Genomic DNA, 23129 nt, shown 5'->3' on the forward strand with positions numbered 1-23129 from the left:
ATTGTCAAAGGTATAAAATAATTCCTGTTCTCATTATAAAGCAATTTATATAAAAACGAAGTGTTTTTACCACAAGAAAAGTCAGAAGGCATTAAAAGCTCTTGCCAAAGAATTTCTGTTCTAGTAATATACAGAGCCACATGTGCAGTATGTGCAATGCTGAATGAAAACTGAACAAATCTATAGCATAAATGGCAATCAATTCACATCTGGTAAGAGGTTATTACAGGTAGTTGCTGCAGGCTTGGTAAACAGGACTGTGAGATGAGAGGATGTGAAATTACCAAGAGGAACAGCAGTGATCTCTAAGTTTGCTCCTGGAAGGTAAACAGCTCTCACATGACATGCTTTGCAGTAAGAGTCTGCACTACAAATTGTCCAAGACACAAATCCATTTGCGTGTGACAATATCATACAAGTTAAAGCATGAAGAATCATACTGTTTACATTAATTACCCACTTATCATGCATGTTTTAATTGCTGGTTAGTAAACAGATGTCTCCTATCTCCCCTTGGTTCCAACCTTTTCTCAAACATGTTTTTGAACTAGGAAAACGGGGCTCTACTTCAGATTTCTCCATGTATACTTAAATTTGCCATATTCCCTTCTTCAGTGCAGCAAAACTTCCCGTGTTTTGATGAACTGAGGCATCTGGCACCAACAGCACCTCCTGCTCGAAACTAATACTCCCCTACAGCTTTCTGATGACTCTTACGCTAAACCGTTCTCTTTCATCTAGGCAAAATTCCCCAAAACCTCCTGCTACAGTCTATCTCCTGAAAGCTTTATACCAGACAAAGCCACCCATACGATCTCATGTGAGCTGCCAGCCATCCTCTGGAAACTTTTTATATATACTCTCTGTCCCAAAATATGATATACTTGCATTGAACTGTTTTGCATGAATAACAGTTATTGGAGAAACAAATGGCTGTGCCATGTTAGACAGCACAATCTATTACTGGCATCATTCAGCAAATCCACATTTTTTAAACCAAAAGTTCTTTAACAAACTTTATATACCAGCTAATTTTGGAAATTTATTTTAACATTTTTGTTTTCCTTAGGACCCATGCAAGATGGAAGAAACTGCAAATGAGGAAATGCTGACATGGCACAACCCTGGTTTTTAGTGATGTGGGAAAACCAGAGAATCTCAGAATCTGACAACATGAGTTTACCAAAGTAGGCAGGAAAAAAAAATATATATATATATAATAATAATAATAATAATAATAATAATAATAGGTAAAATCATTGCCTATTTCAGATGTTAAAATGTGAAAAACATATCATTAATAAATCTTTATATATGCAACACCTACATATTATATGTAAATACCTTTCCAAACCTGTAAAACCTAGATAGTTTTATTATTTTTCTCCAGATCTAAATCTTCTTTTGAATTTGCTTTATCTCAGTGCCTCACTTAATTGACTCTTTTTTTCTACTGAGCACTGATCAGAGATGTTTCTCATCTTCTCTACCCCATTCCCTCTTGCCTGCAGCTAGATCACTTAATCCATCCCTTTAGTACAAATTTAAATTAACCAAGATGAAGCATTTTTTAAAATATATTTTAGGTGTGTATAACTACAAGAATATTTTAAATATTACGATTTAAAGTAAAAGAGCAAGCAAGCAGATAATTGTCAATATAATTTTACCATCAATAAACTATTGTGGTAGTCATACATGACTGACTACCTCATAGATATTTATAAATGTGGATCTTTTCTTCAAAACTGCTACAAATATGCATGTTACATAAGACAGGGTTCCCAAAATAATATTCATATCAATAAGAAATAAAAATAAAAGTCTAACTTTTAAATTAACTTTAAAAAGGACATTAAAATGCTAAAATGAAGAAAATCTCAAGTTCCAAAACAAGTGCATTTCTGTGGACATGTAGTACCTTTCCAACACCACCCACTTTCTGAAGCAATCCTAGCTGGATACAAAACAAAACACTTCAACCAATAGGTAAAACCAAAATAGAGTAAAGAAGTACCAAAGAATATCAGTCATCACTTCACCCAGATTATTCAAATGCTCACCTTTTCAAACTATTTGTTTTCACTCGGATCAAGACTAGGCTAACGAATATATTTTTATTAAAATGTCGTTTAAGAATAATAAAAAATGTATTTTATCATGCTGCCTGAGGGTAGTCTACTCCACAGACTGTCAGTCACAGAATCAGAGACATATTTTCAGAAGAAATCTAGAGGCAGAGGCATGTAAGACAGTTTGCTTCCTGTAAATACACAGAGGATCAGTGGTGCAAGGGATCACAGAAAAACAAGGGAATAATACCACTGCTCACGACTGCGAATAATACCCCTGCATTTCATAGTTGACTTAGACGTCCATTGCCTTTCTCCTCACAAACTCGTTATGTTGAAAGACCAGTGTAAATCTTTTGATGATGCAGATCTTCACAAAATAAAATAAATCCAAAGGACCTTGCCAGCTTCCACACCCCCACACCCAGCAAAATCCATGACACTCAAACACCACACCGAGGCAAACTGGCCTTGCAAAATCATCATGTTCAGGCTCTTGTGAACCACAGCAGAAAGCAAATTAGAAACCCCCTAGCCCCATCCTCACCAGAAATAACAGCCTGCCGCCCGTTTCCATTTAAACCATGGAAATGAGACCTGGTAATAAATAGACTTTGTGTTATCACAACTGTAGTACTTATTCAAAGATATGAGGAGGCAACCCTTTGGGAAAAGAGGATCCCAATAACTCAGAGATTGCTAAATCGAAATAACATCTCAGATTTCATCTGGAAGTCAGCTGCTAACTAGTGCACATCACAGACCACTGACGCTGTGTCTTGACAAAAAATAACAGTCTGCTCTTCATCCAGTTTTCAGTTAGGTTTCAACGGTTAGCCTTCTGGAGAACATAGTGCAACAACCCAACCCAACTTTAATAACTTTGGCAAGACTATCCTTCCCAAAATACAATAGCAGAACCTTTTCAACAATTTCCTTTGTAATCTATGCAAACAATAAAAACAACAACAAAAAAAAACAGAAGTTCTTGTCAACTATTTTTAACAAAGAGAAACATATATCAAAAAAGAAAGAAAACCGAAGATAAAGCTCTCCATCCAAGGCCCCCAGCAAAACAGAATAGATTAGAAAGCAAAAAACCTCAGGGAGCACATGATTTACTGCTCTTTTCCAAATGTAATAATACAGCAGACATTTAAAATGGAAAGATCTTCGGAACCTACAGAGCAGGACAAGATCTTCCATGCTCACTTTTCTGTTTTCCACCTATGTCACATTGAATCTGCTCTTCAGTAAATTTGTTTGCAAACAAAATTCTGCTTTAAACATTCATTGATCATCCAGGACTCTAAAGCAGCCAAGAGATCTTTAACCCCATGTTGACTGTAAGGTAAAAGGAATGTGTACATGTTGCAATTAAAGTTTTGTAATGTAAACTCACTTTTTGCATCATAACACTGACTGGAAGGCAGAATGAATTTAGACCAACTCACAGTACACAGTACAGCCAAGAGTGAGGTAAGGTCCAATTTATTCATAAACCCAGCTTTCTGTGAAATCAAGAGATTTCATAGGAGGGGAGGTTCTTAAGGGGACATTTTTTTAAGCTGTTAAAGGAGACACCCTGATAAAGACTAGTTTTCTGAATTTACTTTCTGCAAGAAAATTTAATCTGCAGATGCTAATTTTTTTTCTTACCAGAATGGATAGAAATCCCCAGTGTAAAAAGCCTCAGAAACAATGCTCAGTTCAAATGCAACCAAGGTCTAGCAGGAACAATGTTTTCCACACACTGGGCTTATTCTAACAATATTATGTTATTCAGTATGAAATTAATTAACTTGCTTTTAGAATGTGAATTTCCATATGGTGCAAAATTTTTATAAAAGATTATTTACCAAGAATTAAATGCTTGAAGATACTTAAAAGACATCTCAAGGAGAAGTACTGCAGTAGGAACAACCAAATATACAAACAGAAAATTGCACATAAAGTGCCTCAAAAATGTACTCTCAGAAAATAGCTCCAATGAATCTGGAAAAAAAAATGTTTTCCAAATGAAAATGTTGGCTTGAAATGAGTATCCCCAAATGTCTAGGGCTGTAATTTAGCTAAATACAACTTGAAGATGGAGGGGAAGTAAGGTGGGGGAGGGGAGGAGGAGAGAGGGAGAAAAAGAGGTGTCACGTGGAGTTAAGTATCAGACATGGAATCACAGGATATGTTAGGTTACACAGGACCTCAGGAGGTGGCCCCAAACCAGACCATTGTTGGCGTGTGATGGGTTACAGCAGTGAGGTTGGGTTCTAGCAACAGGACCTGGAACCAGCAGCAATCTTTGTCTGAGCCTCCACTGGTGATAAGGTTTGGCCAGTTCCTAGTCCATGGCTTCCCCAAAACAGGATGATTTGTTCTATGCTGCCAAGGGGGAAGACTTCTGCATAGCTCTGACCTGAGCCATGACCTGAGGGAAGGTTATTCAGCCAGGCCAACCCCCCCTCCGTGAATGTGAAACTATTAAGTGGTGAGAGACGTCATGTTGATGCCCATGCCTGTGTCCTAGCCTGGTTTAGTTAACTAATATACTTGCAAGCTTTTCTTCTCCATTATCCTCAGGTTATTATTCCCTGGTCATCTTCAAGTTAATATCTCTGTTTCCAGGTGAAAAAAATAAGCTATAGAGTGAGAAGGATCAGAATGAAATTCAGGTCTCTGTAAGGATTGCAAATCAATGCTTTGATTTGATGGCTAAACTAAAATGACAGGAAAAATATTTTGGTATTGTCCAGCAAATGGTACTGTTGCAGACAAGGTCTCTCAACGTGAAAACAAAAGCATATCTTATTAGGTCATCAAAACTGCTTATTCAATGAAATCAAACATTTCCTTTGGTATTGGTTTAATCCTCTTTCTTCATCCTTAAGTCACGTTAATTTTAAAGTGAGTGACTGAAGTACTGTATTTGGATGTGCCAGAATTTATGATTTCATGTCTGAAAAAAATTATCCTACATTTATCTAAGGGTATTTGCAAAAGTCAATTTTAGCATCCTTTCAGTCCCTTAAACCTTCACTTTTTACTTTTTTTTTCTCAGATCTACCACTAATATCTTCAGACTGCATTAAAATCTAGTGAGGCGTGCCTATGCACAGTCACCGTGCAGTCCGTGGCATCTCCAGCCACACTTTCCAGGGTTTCAGTTGATGGCAGAGTCAAGGAGCCCATTCAGATGCTTAATGCCTGAATTTGGATGTTTTCAATATTTAATTTTCCCATATTCTCATTCCCAGGATTGGTGTTCCATGTTTTAGAAATGTAAGCTAACTATTTCGCAGTTGATCCCCTTGACTAACAGAGAAGTTTGTCCAATTTTTCTGAACAATGTAGACAGTTTCCTTGGGGGTGGTGGTGGGGCGATTCTTTAAAAGGGGAAGGCACTCGATCTATTTGACTGTTCAACAGGCCTGAAATTTGAATTCCTACCAAAACCAAACCAAACCAAAACAAAATCTTTGAAATAAGCTAAAATGGATCTAGATCTTGTAAATAGTGAGAAATTAGTTCTGTTTCACTCTATTTCTCAGTGCTGTTGGAATCTAAACTAAAACTCACAGGGTCATTTTCATTAGTCTTAAGTGAAGAGTGGTGTTGTAGCTGTATGTCACAGAGCAGTCCAGAACTCAAACAGTCCTGAAGCATTGGCAATTTTCAGTTTGTTTGTTTTTTCTTATAAACAGAATGCTAATAATTTCTTGCTGTACATAAGGTGACTGCAGAAAGACCCGCACACGTACTTTAAGGCAATATACATTCAAGGAAGATTAGGATTTTAAATATAGCATATAGCTGAACTGCACCTTGCAAACACAACTGAAACCTACATTTATCCCTCCTGTACATATGTATATTATCTTTAATTATATGAACATACTTTTCATGGGGCAACAATTCATCAGTGCACAGGAGAGTATTTATTAAATGAGCAGCTATTCTGCCTTTGTTTTTTTCCTAACCACTCAGCGTCTGGTGCCTTACTATCAGCACACCATCTGAATTCAACTATCACATCAGAATTAATTTCTTTCCAGTATTTCCACGCCACTGTAGCATTTGAGTGTTTGACAACTGCTAATGAATGTACTTTTTTCAATACTTCTGTGAGTTGAAAGGATGAAAAATGAGGGTGAGAGAGATTAAGGTCAAAAGTATATACAGAGTCATATGCAAACCTGAGATTTTAAGTACCCACCATTAAATAGCATTTTATGTGTTCAAAGTGCTACTTCCCTTGTCTGCAGCTGCAATGGTAAATGTTTAACTCTTACATAAATCAGACTGTAGGACTTCCATTCAGCACAAAGAAAATTACAATACAACATAAGACTACCTGTGAAGAATTTGATTTAAAATATTTCTAAACTTCACAGAAGGATTTGTGGCAGAGTTAGACAAAGAATTCAGTTCTTCAGGCCAGCAATCAGCTGCCTTCACATAATAATAGTTGGAATTTTTGTCTCATTCCTTTTTTTAGTTACTGGTAATTGTGAGAAAGGAGTAGAGAATTTACAAACAGTCATATTTCACTATATAAGTATGATACATTCCAGAGTTGATCTTTTTCTTATGCTGAGGTAGTTGTTCACTTATGATTATCCTGTAATTATGAACATTATAATAATAATCATATCAGAAAGTGGAAGCACAAAGTTGATGAAATAAGATTTGCACAGATCCTTTCAATTTGGACTTATTATTATTATTAAAAATACATATTGCGAACTGTTTTTTCTGTGTGCAGCTTCTCACCTTCTGAAGAGGACATTGAGAGAAAAAAAAAAAAAAAGTATCCTTTTGCTTCGTGTTTAAAGTCACAGATAGCAGGTCTGGAACATACTGGCGTACCTCTCACTTGCCTTAATGCAGGAGGCAACAGCAAGAGAAGACTCTCACTCACTACCCGAGCAGCAGAGGAAGGATGCCAGTGATATTTGCTCACAGTTGTGAATAGTGACACTGCTTCAGGTTAGATGAAGTAAAATATAGAGAATACACAGAGGCGTATGGCATTGCTGCCAGTGACCATGTCTGCCTAGTCCTTCTGCAGCTGTTCTTTTTTCAAACACTCTTGCCTGATCTACCGAGCTCCTCTTTTCCCATTCTTACACTTACCTCTACCTTTTCATTCCAGTATCAGCCTTCTTGTCCAGAAAGAGCAAATTCCTCTCATCTGGTGCCTGGAGTGACTCCCCTGGCTACTTCTCCCATGCCCAGACTCCCCACAGGCTCCTCGTGCAAAGCTCTCCTTTCCCCCTCCATTACTATTTATTTTCCTTGTGTCCTGGGCTGGAAGTTTCCACTCTTCTGCCTCTCTCTAAACCCTTCACAAATGTCTGACAGGACGATGTTTCAAGTTGGTCTAAACAGAATTAAAATATTTTAATTAAAAAATATATATTTATAATACCTTTAAAACTATGAAATTTAATTTACATGAACAGCCTTGCCTTATGTGATTTGTACTTACATGTTTTCTCCTCTGGACTGGGACTACCTCACTTACAATGCAAGCCCTCATCAAAGTAACCAGTCCTATCGGAGTCCCAGGGTTCTGTGCACTGGGGCACTTTGCCGTTGGGATAAATGGCAACTGGAACCATATCTTTAAAGAACCAATTGAGAGATGTCATAATAGCCACAATATTTGATAAATGACATAACATTTCTCCTTACCCCCCCCCCCCCCCAGTATTTCAGTTCTGAAATAAGAAAAATGCTGTGCTTTTATGTTTTGAAAACTATTGAAATCAACAAAGAAATCCACTTCCTGCAAAGTTCAGAGAATAAAATTAATCTTTTTCAATTTTCAAGGAAAAAAAATATTTTCCATAGGACTTTCATTTGGCAGACATACAAATTCTTAGAAGTTTTGACAGAAAAATGCTATGGAGTTTCAAACACCAAAACATTCCTTTTCATTAAATATACATTCAAAAGGAAATAGACATTTATATGATATGCAAAAAAATAATAATAATAATAAATAAATCTACAGATGCATTGAGAGGGACAGTTTTGCAATTTCAACCACATGCCAGAGTTTCTACCAGCTGTCAAACTGCACTGCGGTCTTGATGTGAAAACATAAATAGACATACAGAAATTACAAACCCTGCAATCACTGTATACTAGCATTTGGTAAAGCAGGGGCAGAATATCCCTTAAAAGACTGTATATCTAGACCTGCCCCACAGGTACTTGTTTTAACTTGTCTTTACAACCTTTCCAATAAATAAGCCTCTCTGTGTCTGTTTGGAGCTTCACTGCCTAATGTGCAGCCTACACCCTCTCTGCTGGAACTTAAGCTTGTTTGTCCTCAGCTATTTCCAGTTAGCCTGGAGAACAACTCGGTCGCTGCCCTCTCAATACAAATCTTCCCTTCCCAGGATTCCTGCCACATCTCTGCCTCCACAGATTCTCCTCTCTAATCCTCCCGTCCTCTTGCTCTCTCATAGGGACTGCACTTGCATCTGAGTGGACATGAAAGCCTCTGAAAGAGGCTTTGCCAGTCTCTCCTAAAACAGCATATTTACCTCTTCATCTGTTTTGGTGTTAACAGAATAAAATTTGCCTTTCCTGCATACAACTACTCCCTTGACTTGTATTTAGTTTATGATCCTCTCTAACCCTTAGATATTTTACTGCAATACTCTTCCCTAGTCAGTAATTCCCCAGTTATTGTACTCGTACATTAGATTTCTCCTTCCTCAATGCTGGGCCTTAGTGAATTTCAGAAATGTTTAATGTTTCAGCTTCTATTCCAGTAAGCAGCACTATAAATATGTTCTCTTATATACTTCAATTTCAAGTGGCCCATATACATATTTCTGCTACTTTTAACAATGGGCAGATACCATATGCTTATTTAAAAATGAATGGTACTTTTTTTTTTGTTGGATTAAATTCTCTGCAAATTATTGTTTTGGTATATCTTTTTAATCTATGATCCCTGAGCATCCTCCTACTTGTTAAGGAATAGTACCTTTAAAATACATATTTTGATCCAATTTCCTAGGATCCAAAATAATGACCAGGTAATCTGCTCAGGGTTTCTATGCCCATTTCTATCTCCTGTCAGTTTGGTTGGGGCACTGTTTCTGACATTTTCTCTTTCATTCAATTAAGCAACCTCACAGACTCTGGTGTATAAAGTCATACAATCTGAGGAAATACCTTCATCCACTGCCTAAAAGCATGCCAAATTTTATGAAGAAGCTACTGACAGACAGAGTGCCTCAGGGCACTGCACAGATCTGATTTTCTGGCAGCAATACTGAGTTGTGTGGCGGTGTGGCTCTGGGGACAGAAGTGACAGGGGCCTGAGTGTGGTAATCAGCTGTGTGCAGAGCTATGTCAAAGTGGAAGGTCAGATGGGCAAAAAGTCTGAGAGGGAAAGGACATCTCACTTTAGTGTAAACAATCTGAAGAATAAAATATGTTTGAAAAGCTGGAAGCATGGGGAAAAAAAAAAAAAAAGGTTCAGCAGACTATCTCTGGAGTTTATCTTCTGCTGCTTTCACACATCTAGAAATATCTGGTCACCTTTGTCTCCATTACAATCATGCCAAGCCTCACAGACTAAGCTGAAAACTTGTACTACTGCATTTCTTATATAATTCTTATAATTAAAATATGGCTTTTAAGAAAAAGCTGAAGTGCAGCCTTTAATATAAAAATAACACATCATCCAAAACAAATCTTCTCTCTGAGTTTCACTGTTCCTAAGCAAACTTCCTTCAGAATTACTCATTCGCTACACTCATTTTTTGTTTCCTTTCTAATGTTTAAATGAACTACCACAATCCTAGCATCTGAAGAGAAAAAGTTAAATGCACTTAATAGATCAGAAAAGAGTGTTTCAGGAAATTCTGTCAGATTCCTACACTTACCTCCAGACCATTTCAAAGCTAAATGCCAGCAAAAACACAAGAATCAGTCATAAATCTCCCTTTACCATGCCTTTATAGGGATCTCATGGGCTCATGTGTTCTTTTTATTCTTGCGCAAGCCTTTTTTCCAAATATTTCAGATGCACACAATTACATTGTAGTTTAACCAATTACCCAGACCTTCTTTAAATTCCTGTGATAATCTTTCTATGACAACATTAAATGGGACATTTTTAGAGAAAAACACTTGAGGGATATAAAAGTTCTCTATCACACCAACTTCAAAAATGATATGTCAAATAAGAATGCAGATTGTATAACACATTACAATTTAGATAACACTGTTTTAAAATTCCAGTCTAAATTCCTATCATTTCAAATACCAGTTTTTCTTAAAATGATGTTTTAAACTCAGAATATAACTTTAAGGTGTACACATCATTTGCAAATGAACTTCTGAAATTAACCACTGTTATAGCCACATATGAGCCCAATAAATAAATTAGAGGGCTCTGGGCCACAGGAAAATAAACCTTGATAAAATAAAGGACTACCTGAAGTAGTGCTTTTAAGTTCTTCAAAGTGCATGCAGACCTCTTGAACTAACTGATGTAAAGCATTGAGGAAGAGCTTACCAACCAAGCCATCTACAACACCCGGTGCCAGCTACTGTCAAGAATAAAGGAAAAACACTAAACGGAGGTCCCAAGCCTCACGATGACATGACACAGGCAGCAAGAAAGGTGCTGGGCCACTTTGGAAAAATCTACGCAAAGGGCATAGCTGACACCTATATGTGAAAATGCTTCTGTATTTGCCCCAGAAGACATGATTTATCCACAGCTCCATGCTTGTGCCCAAGTTGCTGGAGAGCAACTTTTTACACAGACAGATAATGATAGGACAAGGCAGAACAGTTTTAAACTAAAAGAGGGGAGATTTAGATTAGATGTTAGGAGAAAATTCTTTACTCAGAGGGCCATGAAGCACTGGAACAAGTTGCCCAGAGACATTGTGGATGACCTATCCCTAGAGGTGATGAGGGCCAGGATGGATGGGGTTTTGACCAACCCGATCTAGTTGGAAGTGTCCCTACCCATGGTGGGTCGGGGTGGAACTGGGTGGTCTTTAAAGTCCCTTCCAACCCAAACCATTCTGTGATACAATGATACTATGGGAAAAAAAAAAAAAAAAAAAATTGGAACCCACCCCCTGTACTCTTTGGACTAACGGTGCACAATCTAGTTCCCAGTGAAAGTAAAAATAATTCCTAAATGTACGGACCCATTTGTGCTTAAGTCAGTTTCACCAAAACAAATTATTTGTATATGGGACCTGTATGATCCTAGTCATAGGAGCAGACTGACCAACTTGCAGACCATGGCTAGCCTGCAACATCAGCAGCAGATGAAAGCCAGCAAAGGACTGAAAAAATGCATGTTCTGGTGCAATACTGGCCTGACAATCAAAAAGACAGAGGCATCAGTCCTAGCTGATGCCCCTCTGCAAGCAATATGTTTCCCAGAAATTCATATATGACTAATCTCTTGGATGCTTGAAAGCATAACAAGTGTAACAGTTGGGACAAAAGTAGATGATGTGCATATGGTTGAGTACTACCAATCACAGGACAGGTGACAAAAGCCTGACAGAAGGCAAACAAACAGCCAGTCTGAAAACATGTCATACCTACCAACCATTGCATACAAGGGCTGTATCCCACCTACAGAGCTGAGCTATCAGGCCAACAAAATACCCATGCCTTCTAGCTTGTTACATAGCCTACTTCCGTAGTTAAGAAAAATGAGTAACAAATTTTGTCAAGAGGTCTGGACCCTAGTAGGGGAAGAAGCAGTTTGTCCTTTCATTCAAAGTGGAGGCAGAATGGATGCACAGAAGTATGATGCCTCACAAAATTGGGGAAGCTTGCAAGGAAACATTGCTCCAGCTGAGGTACTTGACTCATACTAGTCCTCTGGGAAGTGCTGAATTCAACTCTGCATGCCAATTCACTATTTGAAAATTAATGAACAGTAAACCATGTGATAAACAGATTGGACTTCGAAACAGAGCACTGAAGTCTGGCAGAGATATGTATAGCCTAGTAGTTATGAGTGTGCTAGCAAAGCCTAGATGTTACATGTGTGCAACAGGGCCGTAAGGCCAGGCCATGTTGACCCACAATGAAATAAAACATAACTTATCTAAGACATTTGTCATAGAGGATCTCTGGAAACAGAAATTTACATGTGCTAGAAATACAGCTGAAAGTATAAAAATAAGAAAATAAAATTAATAAGAAATAGATCTTGAACACTTTGTCATATAAAGGATACAATTTGAGACACCCCCACCGAACTGTTTTTTAAAGTGATTTCAAATTTCTTAGATCCTACAGCTCTCCTTCCCTTCAAGGATAGTTGTTAAGTATTCAGCACCCCCTTAGTATTCCCTAGGAACCACTTCTGAAAATTTGGTGTTAAGGGCTCTAAAGGCTGTCATTTTATTTTATGTTCAAGAAGCAGTAACTGTAAACTGCTGTCAAACTGGATAGTCTTGCTCTCCCTCCATTTCTGGCCACAGACACTAAAAGTAAATCAATTCTATTCAACACAGTCATAAAACTTGAGCCAAGAAAGGAGGCCAAAAAATGCAGGGTGAAAAGAGAAGGGGCCCAACTGTGTGGTCATATTGGCTTGTTACTCAGGGGAATCATGATCAGAAATGTGACAGGGAAAAGTCCCTTCTAGTGACAGTTTTCAATTAGAACATACTAATGATTATATACAACAGTATGAAATATTGAAATAGTGGATTAAAAAAATGGACTGTGTTCTTTCCCTCATTCCTCTATATCTTCCCTTTCCTGCATGCAGACTGCAGATCTGATCTGTTTTACTTTGTGTATGGGTATCTCAATCATCACTGATAATTGAATAGTATATATAGAAATTTTTACATACCTACATTATCTAAATTAACCCAAAGTAGCTAATTTATTAATTGAGCTTATTTCCATAGATATATTTGCATAAACTGACTGTTCAATCAATAGTAAGCAAAGAGCATACGGCTTATGAAATGTAGAACATATGTAGCCAACTGCACATAATATGTGTTTGCAAAACTGCCAGCTGTCAGTTTGGGTAACATAGTTTGGGTAACATGCATCAGTGTGTGAGAAATCAAGCCTGTGAGAAATCCATACTATTGCCCTTTGTGTTGGTGATAATTTCTTTGCAAGACATTAAGAAGTTGGATTTTGTTTGGTAAATACATGTCATCTGTTTGTGTCATTTCTTGTTCCTCATAGTAGCAGAGAATAAGCGCAAATGCCTCAGAAGTGCCACAACATAGCACCTCATTAATCTTCCCACTTTTTATTGATGGTAGACAGTAATTGCTCCCTGCCCTATAAATTACAAAGGAAGGAACAAGTCTATTAGATAGACAAAAGCATGTAGAATAACATGTACAATATTATGGACACAGCAGTCACACATTTGTTGTGACATTTATAAACATATTAGCTGCTCACAAGGGACACACATAACAGCAGTGTACTAGACACAAGGAACACCTACTGAATTTTTTTCCCAAATATGCATGCTTCTTATAAATAAGAGAAGGAAAAAAGAAAAAAGGAAAAAAAAAACAGGTTTCAACTTCAACTTCTATTTGTTGCACTTGTGATGTTGGGACTGAGCAGCAGCCAACAGCTATAAGTCACCTGCCTTTAAAGCAGCCTAACAGATTTTGCAATTCTTATGACCAAATTAGTCCCAAAAGTTTTCAAGACCCCAGATTTCAGATGTTACTATTCTAGAAAATGACCTGAATGAGCAACAGGTTACAACACAACCCCAAGCTCTCATCTTGGCTTAATGTGGTACAAAGATGACCAAAATTAAAGCTTCATTTACAAATGGTCTCTATATTCAAAATATTTAAAAAGCACATCTTTATAAGAAATTCAAAAGCATAAAAAGATTCAAAAGAGAAAAGCCACATAAGCCATATTCTTGATTATTGTTCTCACTTGCTGATAAAATGTGGAAAACCATTTGCACTCCTAGCACAAGAGATCAACTCCAGTTCCATGTGCTTGAGCACACATCCCAGAGGAATTAAACAGTGCAGGTGTACACACAGCAGCAGGCACAAGAAAAGGTAAGTAGCTCTCCATCATGGGGCTTATAAGAAGACATGCTGCTATACATGTTAGTGAGTCAGGTGAGAAAAAGACATAGAAGAAGAGAGAGAAAGAGCATCTCACCCCTTATATGATAGAGACCTCTGAGTATGCACAAAATCTGTCATACAGAACAGATTCTTGCTAAGGACCATCAAATCTTAGTTGAACTTACAGTGTAATAATAGGTACCTGCACATAGGTTTTGGTTTAGAATTGATTCATATTCAGTGGGCCTTCCAACAAATGGTTTGGGTTGAGTTCAGGGTGACAGGAGACAGTTGTTAGAACTCATCAGTTGGAATTCAGCTAAACCCCTCGATATATATTCTCAGACAGGAAATAAAATTGGCCTCAGGTTTTTTTCCTAAGAGTTTAAGGTGTTATTAATAAATAAATAAATAAATAAATATTATTTAAAGTTTAGCAACAAAATTTTTTTCAATGCAATTTTTTTTGTCCTTCAGAATCCATCTATTCCACTTAAAAATACTCTGGAGTAACTACAAGGATGTAATAAAGTATCCTTGCTAAATTACTGAATTACAGCAGTTCAGTCTTTTGTTATGCATGGAATATATGCTCATAATTTATTAATTACCTCACATTAATTAATTTAGGTAAAAAATACAGATTAAATGGGCTTATCTACTATGCAAAATCATATTTAATAGGAATTGTTCTTTTTCTAGTAGAGTGTTAATTCAGTTCAATATTAGACTGCAGCTGACCTAATATTAATCTGATTTTGTGTGTATCTGAATCTGTAAAAAACTTCAAAGTGATCTCAGATCCTCTGATTGCAAATATAAATTGACTTTTACCGCATCACCTTGTGGAAGACTGTTCATTCCACGCAGCAGCTATGTACATGTCTAATGATAGAAACATAGTATCTCATGTCCTCAGAATATCCAAGGGCTAAACAGGAAGATAAGAGATTGAGAGTGCTGATAGTATCAAAGTAGATACCTAAGGACTAAAAGTAGCTCTTCAATTGATTGTTTCCCATGACAATTTTAGCATATAGCCTAACACAGACAAAAAAATCCTGGATGGCATACTCTGTACATCTCCCTGTTGCAGAAATACCTGTTGTAAACATTTCTCTATTGATTCCCATGTAATAATTCACAATATATAGTATATAAACCCCTATTCCTCAGGTATGCTGAGATGACTGAGGTGTAGAGTAAAGCTAGTGATTTCATTTACTAAGGACTGAAATATCCAACTTTCTTTTCAATAGATCTAAATTTATTTTTTTTTATTTCAGTTTGGAATATGTTGGACTAACATATTTCTAGCATTATACCTTTTTAGGAGTCTCACTTCTCACAAAAGCAGTCTTGAATATCTCTCATGCTCAGACAGTTAAAGCTACAATGAAATCTCTGATTCTTAATCTTGGATTCAGAATTGGCCATATGACACAGGCCATATCTTTAAAAAATAAAATAAAATAAAATAAAATAAAAAGTCCATTGATGTCATCATAAAAGGATTGAGAAGGCAGATGCAGACCTGGTAATTTCTCTGGGACAAGGAGATTTTTCCCAAATAATATGGTGACAGGTCTACCTGTCTACCACCTCCAGTTTCTATTCATTTTAGTTTGCTGTGTGACTTAAACATGCCTCTTGGCTAAAGTCATGATCCTGAGCTGCTGAAGACCTGTCCTCACTTATTTCTCACTGTATGTGTCCTGTCATAATCAAGACAACACATTTAGCTTAACTCTTCCAAGTTTTAGTTCTGGAACGACTTGGAGGGAGAGCAGAGATATGAGGCCAGCCTCTTAAGCAATACTGCTTTCAGGTCGCTTGCCATTTCCTCACAGATCAACATTTGTTGACAATAAAGTGAATTAGATAGAGAGGAAATGAGGCATGTATGAGTCAGAAAATGGGTCATACATGAAAACAGCATGAAGCTATTAGTACATAATGTTGCCATTCAATGAATAAAAAAGAAGCTGGTGCTAGATGTTCAGCAATGTTTTAGTTATTTTTGAAAATACACTCTTGGCCCTAGTAATTTTCTTAAATGATTTCAAAAAAAGAGGTACAGAGAGCAATTAATATTTTTAATGGACTGGCTTTTGTACTGAAACACATCTCTCCCTCTGAAGAGTAAGACCCTCAGTGCTTTGCTGAAATGAAACCAGGAAAATCCTTCATCCTAAGTAAGGGATACAAGGAACCACGGGTCATATCTCAAATAGTGCATTAATTCCTTGTTTCTGTGCAGTCATCCCTTATCTACCTATTAAATGAAAGCAAAGTAAATGAACATACAATTCCATGTAAGGACTGAAATGGAAATATATCCATGCCATTTTGTTTTGTTTTTCCCAAGAAAAACACTAGGTATGCATGATTAACAAGCCTGTGAAACATTATTTTTGTTCAATTTCAAACACTGGTTAGTAATAGCATTGTTAGTTTCCAAAATTATACTCAGTAGGTGACTGTGCACCTACTCATCTTTTGCATGTTTTCACCCTTGTTCATATGTAGCCTCATGTCTTACTTATTCAAGCCTGCTCAGAAAACAGTGTTACTGATATTCCACATGTGATTTTCAATAGTATTCTTCATTACAACAACTAGGTACTTCACAGACACCAGTGAATATTTATTCGTAAGGCTTCTGTGTGCTAAAGCAGTGATACTTCACATTAGGAAATTAGACAGAGAGAAAGATATATGCAAGCAAATTTAGTTCTGGTACATCTCAGCTTTTTGAAGGCTTGTGTCATATTCTGAAGTTACTTTATTATATTTTCTCTGTGTACATGAGAAATGACAAGGCTTTAAAGAAAGTAAACCATCAACACCCAAAGCAAGATCTCGTGGAGTCCTCTCAGTGGCAGTTAGTGTTTAAGGAGTGATGGAAGCTCATATCAACAGCACTGACCTCTGCCACATGGGCTACTGGAAGAACCACCAGCTGGGCTAATTCATTACCTTCTAGGCAAATCTGTATTGAACATGAATGAAATGCAAAAATATCACACACCCATTGTGAGGAATGTTGTTCTACACAGCCCCAGATCCATACCTCCTGTTTCTCCCTCTTGGCCATATTTGCCCCATGCTCTGTAATATATATTTGTTCTGTTTCAATTCTGTTGGCCCCACGCCTAGTCTCAGTCTCTGAGTACCTTGAAATTCCACCCTTTTTCTCCAACTCGGTCTTCTTGTGTGATTTCTCCTTCTACTTGACTTTTCTGGTCCTTCCCAAACTCTTCCAGGTCACAGAATCACAAAGGTTGGAAAAGACCAAGATGATCTGGTCCAACCACCCCCATACCACCAATATCACCCACTAAACCATGTCCCTAAGCACCAGGTCCAACCTTTCCTTGAACACCCCCAGAGACAGTAACTCCACCACCTTCCTGGGCAACCCACTCCAATGCCTGACCGCTCTTTCTGAGAAGAAACGTCTCCTAATTTCCAACCTAAACCTCCCCTGGCACAACTTGAGTGCAAGACCTGGCACTTAGCCATGTTGAACCTCATCCCATTGGCCTCTGCCCATCAAAAAACTCTTCCCTGACCGGGAATCGAACCTGGGCTGCGGCGGTGAGAGTGCCGAATCCTAACCACTAGACCACCAGGGAGGGATAAGATATATATATAAGGTCCTTGAATAGTATCTGCTTTCTCCTACTAGGCTTCTCCCTCTTTTCTATGTCCTTGTTTTGTCTGCCAGTTCACAACAGCCTGCTACAGCATTCTTACCAGAGATTCAAAGTTTCCACCTTACCAGCTCCACCTGATTGTTTCACCGGACCCGTTATGTTCATCAATGAGACCTCCTTTACTTACTCCTCTTCCAATCTTTTAAGCTTAGTTTTTGACCACATTTTACTGGTGTCACTTTTGCCAAACTCTTTAGAACTAATACAAATGTGGCAACAAGACATTAAAAACAGAAGAGAAACCATATCAGCATATGAGGAGATGCTGAGAGAGCTGAATTTGTATAGTCCTAGAAGACTATATTGCTGTCTTCAACTGTATAATAAGAGAACGTAAAGGAGATGGAGCCAAGCTCTTCTTGGAGAAGGAAAAGAGACAAACTGCACAAGTTTTAAGAAGAAAATTTTGACTACACATTAGGAAACAGTGAGAGTGGTTCAGCACTCTAACAGGTTGCCCTGTTTCGATGTGAAATCTCCATTCCTGGATATATTCAAAACTCAGCTGGGTAAGGGCCTGAGCAACCTGATCTAACTTTGAAGTTAACCCTGCTTTGAGCAGGCTGTTGGCCAGGTAATCTTCAGAGGACCCTTCAAACTTATATTACTCTTTGATTCTCATCTCACAGTAAATTTCCTTTCCCCTACCTGATACTTAAAAAGTTAAGGTTTTTGTTTGTTTGCTTTTTGTTTTTTGTCAAAACACGTTTAAAAGAGAGAGAGAGATAACCATCCAACACTAAAAATGTAAGTCAAAGCTGGGCAGTGTAAGTAACCAGAAAAGAGAGTAACTAGGCAGACCTAATAATAAGCAACATTACTAAATCTACTTGAATGTAAAATGTAGTCTTGCTCTGTGGTGTTTAAAAAATTCTCTGTAGAATCAGATATTTTTCCTCTTTGTTTGTTAATTTTATTCCTTGGATCAAGAAGAAGTAGTAATAGTAATTTAACTTACCAATGTGCAACCTGCTTTAGCATTATTTAAATTCTTAAGCTGCAATATGCCTTATCTCCTATTGATACCCCGGTAGAAGAAAACTAGGACTATATTTCATGTTGCATGGCAAGACAAAGCTATAAATATTTTTCAACCCACATGTGCTAAGTAATCCAAACCATGTAAAGCTATTGTAAAGTAATAAATGTGTTACAGTGGCTCATATGTTGGCAACATACACATTTTTTCCTTGCTTGTGTTTATCAGTTTGGCTAAAGGAGAAGTATCATTTTACTGCAGAATGGAAGCAAACAGACAAAGCTGTTCTTTGACATATTAGCTCCCTAAAGATACTTAGATCTGGCACATGCTCTTGGCCTTAGTGTTCTTTGCTGCTGCTACAGTTTCCTGGGTACAAGGATTCTGTGATACGTAATTTGAAACAGGGATCCCATCTCAAGTTCAAGGTGTAACTAATAACCAAAGCAGCAAACACTTATATGAATTAGTTTTCTTTAGAAAACAGCTGATACAAGTAACTAAGTAGTAACTAGAGACACTGTTTGATCAAGATAGCTCAGCACAACAAATGTTTTAAGTAAGAATGCTTACTAGCCTTATGAACTGTAAATACAGATGGTAAGGTATTATATGATATTTTAGTTTTGCCAAAGAACAGATTTTATAGTACTAGTCTTCAGAATTAAAAAATATATTTTTAGAGTTAGCACTTTCTAAGCTTACACCTGTTTACAGATCAACTTTGAAGAGGGAAAAAATGCATGCTTCTAAGAACTGGAATATGTTTCATGGATTTACAAATGAATAGATCTTGTCTCACAAACTACAATTACATTTAAATTTCAGAAAAAGGAAAAGGGAAATCAAAAGAAAGCTGTAGGTATTATATATTCCAATTTTAACTGGGCTATATGTAAAACCAGCAGCAGAGGCTATCTGTAGAAGATACTATTAGTTTCCCAGTCTTGTTATTTAAGATTTAAGGCCTAAATTCTGTGCTGCTTCTGCAGCTGCTACTCTCTGCACTATATCTTCCTAATCATTTGTATTTACTATGGAATGAGACTTTTCCTGTGTTGCAGTAAATTTCCTTTCTGTTTTCTTCCTAAGTTAGACACCTCCTTTGTATCATCCTAGGAAGTGTTCTATAGTCATGTCTTAGCAGCACAAATCAATCCTGAAGCAGACAGTAGTGAACAAAGCAGTGTTTCACAGGTCTGCATGATAGCCAGTAATAAAATAACAAAAAGGACTGGAACTAGCTGCTTTGTGGTTGCAGTTGAATTGGACAACATTTTCACCACAGACCAATGAGACACCGAAAAATCTTCAATTAAGAAATACAGGTTTTCCCTAGGAAACGAGTTAAAAGTAGTTTCCTATCTGTATATGATGATTAAGATGAAAAAATGTACTGCTAGCTCACATAGCTTATGACCGTAGAGTGAAATGCATGGACATTAAATGCAACCCAATGCTGCCTAGCTGCTCACTGGTGTGTCATCCTCAGGGGGACAGGAAGGCTCTCTCCTGTAGCATTCAACAGCCACTCAACATAGATACAGCTGCCTGGCTCCTGGTCATGTAAGTTTTGACAGTTGGCAGTGTTGTGAGACAACAGCATGTGGAAACAGAATACAATGTGTTCCGCCCATGTTGTCTGATATGAGACAGACTATACTCTTGAACAGTAGTTGTAGACTGATTTGCTACCCACTGGATGTTAAGTGGTTACATGCAACATTTTTCATGGTTAGCCACCAACAACTTGCTTAAGAAACATTTGTACTTACTTCTGGCTTTCAACATTTACTGTTATTTTCTTCTATTAATGTCTTCCATAGAGTGGAAATAATATGAGAGGCATCATTTCTCATTTAGAATAAGATGCTGGTGGTTGTGTCACTGATTAAGAATGTCACTGGTTGGAAGACCACTGTTATTATTATGTACATCTATCAAATAGAATTTATGTTTAGGACATTCATATTTAATCTCCATGTTTTCTAAGGACCACATTTCCTTGTTCTAATAAAAGGTTAGAATAAATTTCCCAGATCCCTCCCAATTCTGATATTGTTATACCTTGTCAAGGAAGATTATCTTGCAGATTAAGTTTTATGATCTTCCTGTCTCAAAGAGGAACAGTAACTCTAAGTATGTAGTAGGTTAAATCTGGCAAGCAGTATCTTACAAGTTCATTGTCTTGGGCGAGAAGAAATATCTTGAGTAAAATGATAAAAGAATCCTCCCAGCAACTGGAACCTGAACTTTGCAGAAAAGCTGAAATGCCTTGCTTTGCCCAGTGTCACGTTGATCAGGATTCCTAATGTGCCGTGGTAAAAGATGTCCTCTTTCATTTCACTGGAAAGGCCACTCAAATAAATAGGGATAGAGCAGAATTTCAGATGTGACTCCTCTCTTTTTAGCAAATTTTCCAAGCAGCCCCCACCATTAATGCAATGAAAGCAATGCTTTAAATTAGGGTGTTGAAGGACAGCATCTTTGCTCTGATCTCAGTTCTGATGCCTGTATAGACAACAAAAAACTCCATGCAGACAGAGCAGGGAGCCTATGATTGGTTTTAGTGTTTCATTATCAACAATATCAAATTAGTTAGTCTCAGTTTGTTAGAAGAAGTGGATACATTTCATTTGCAGGACTCTTCACCTTTACATTGTTTAGAGCTGTCTTAGCTCTGGTCAGCCTTTCTTGTTTTCTTAATCAGAAATGCTGACATTTGATATTCACTTTGCAATTGCTGAAGGAACTGGTGCCAGCAATTAATGCTTTCCCTATCAGAGCAGATATGGCCAGTAGTGTTTGTTGTTTCAATAGCCTCAGAGCAAGAGTGATCAAGGCCAATAACACAGAGTCAATTCTCTGTCTTCCTCTCAAGGAATATAGTGTCTATATATAGGAATACAGTGTCTATCTGAAGGGACATTATAGATGTTGACATCTTTGACTCCTTAAAAACAGGAAACTTAAGGGTGGCATTAATTTCATATAGCTCTGGACATCACTATGCATCTACCTCCTTGTCCATTCAAAAGATACCTGCACCAGAATGAGTCTCGTTAGTCATCTTTTATTGTACAGAAAGAGAAACTCACGCTTTTAGGTAGGCCCTGACACATCTAGTCTATTTTAATTATGTGTCTTAGAAAGGGATAATGTGTGTGCTTACAGTGCCTCTTTCTCTTTCTGTTTCCATAGACTAAGGGAGTCTATGAAGGTTTGATGCTGCTGTCCATGTCGCATGATATTTGAAGTGTCCTAGGTGATCATTCTCACTGACACCTACGTGCTGCTCCAGGAAGTTGTAGGTCCTGTGTCATATCTACCAGCCCCCTCTAACCTTACAGCCCCTCAAATGGCATCAACATATTCCCTAAGGAGAGTTGTAAACACAGTAAAATTGCATGAGTCCCTCATGACTGATGTGTAAGTACCTCAGAACCTTTAACAGGTTTATCTTCACAACACTTCCATAAGAAAGAGTAACTCCACATTTTCCTATCTTTTTCATTACAGGCATCTAGTGCTGTAAAATTAACAGGTATAACAGGACAATCTCCGAAAACAAGAACACTGAGTATTCAACAAACTGGGGTCAAATGTCATACACTGATGCTTAGAGAGAACCTGAGAATGGATTCATGCTGTAGAGAAAAACAAACAACAACAAGAACCCAAAAAAACTTCACAGTACATAGCATTCTTTCATGTTATGGAAAACCTCATACAGCATTAAAAAAATAGATTTATTCTAACATTCTTTCAATCTTAAAATGTGGAACCCTCATTAATGAGAACTCAACAGGAGCAGCTACAAAGACTCATAATGAATCAGACAACATAAAAAATTTTTAAAAAAGAAAACAAAAGAAAACATTAGATTAAGTAACATTGCTGTTCAAACTGGATTTATAAATTACAGAAGAAGAGGAGTCAATCTACATTTGTAATCTTTCTCCATTCTAGAAAGCATTAAAAGTCAAAGCTGTGATCATACTGATTAGAACAACGTTTATAGTAATTCAGTATCAATTTCAGTATGATAAATACATTTCAGTAAAGCTAAATAAATACTTTATTATATTAATCTAACTCCAGAGCCTGAGGTAATAGAGGGAGTAATGAATGATTTTTCATCTGATATTTCTTTTCGTATGCTGATATGCCCTGTCTCTGTCAATCACTACAAACTAATAGACAATTCCCTCATGAGGTAGCTGGTAGGAGCTGTCTCTTTTTACATGGGTTTTGGTCAAACTTGGACGCA

At 37.3% G+C, this 23129-nt stretch overlaps 1 protein-coding gene across 1 annotated transcript in view; it reads right to left on the bottom strand.

Annotated features, from left to right (window-relative positions):
* Nucleotides 1–23129, bottom strand: part of ESR1 (estrogen receptor 1) — a 169043-nt gene that overhangs the window by 86066 nt on the left and 59848 nt on the right.

This window comes from Cygnus olor, chromosome 3, assembly GCF_009769625.2.
Source record: "Cygnus olor isolate bCygOlo1 chromosome 3, bCygOlo1.pri.v2, whole genome shotgun sequence".
In the NCBI taxonomy this organism is placed as follows: Eukaryota; Metazoa; Chordata; class Aves; order Anseriformes; family Anatidae; genus Cygnus; species Cygnus olor.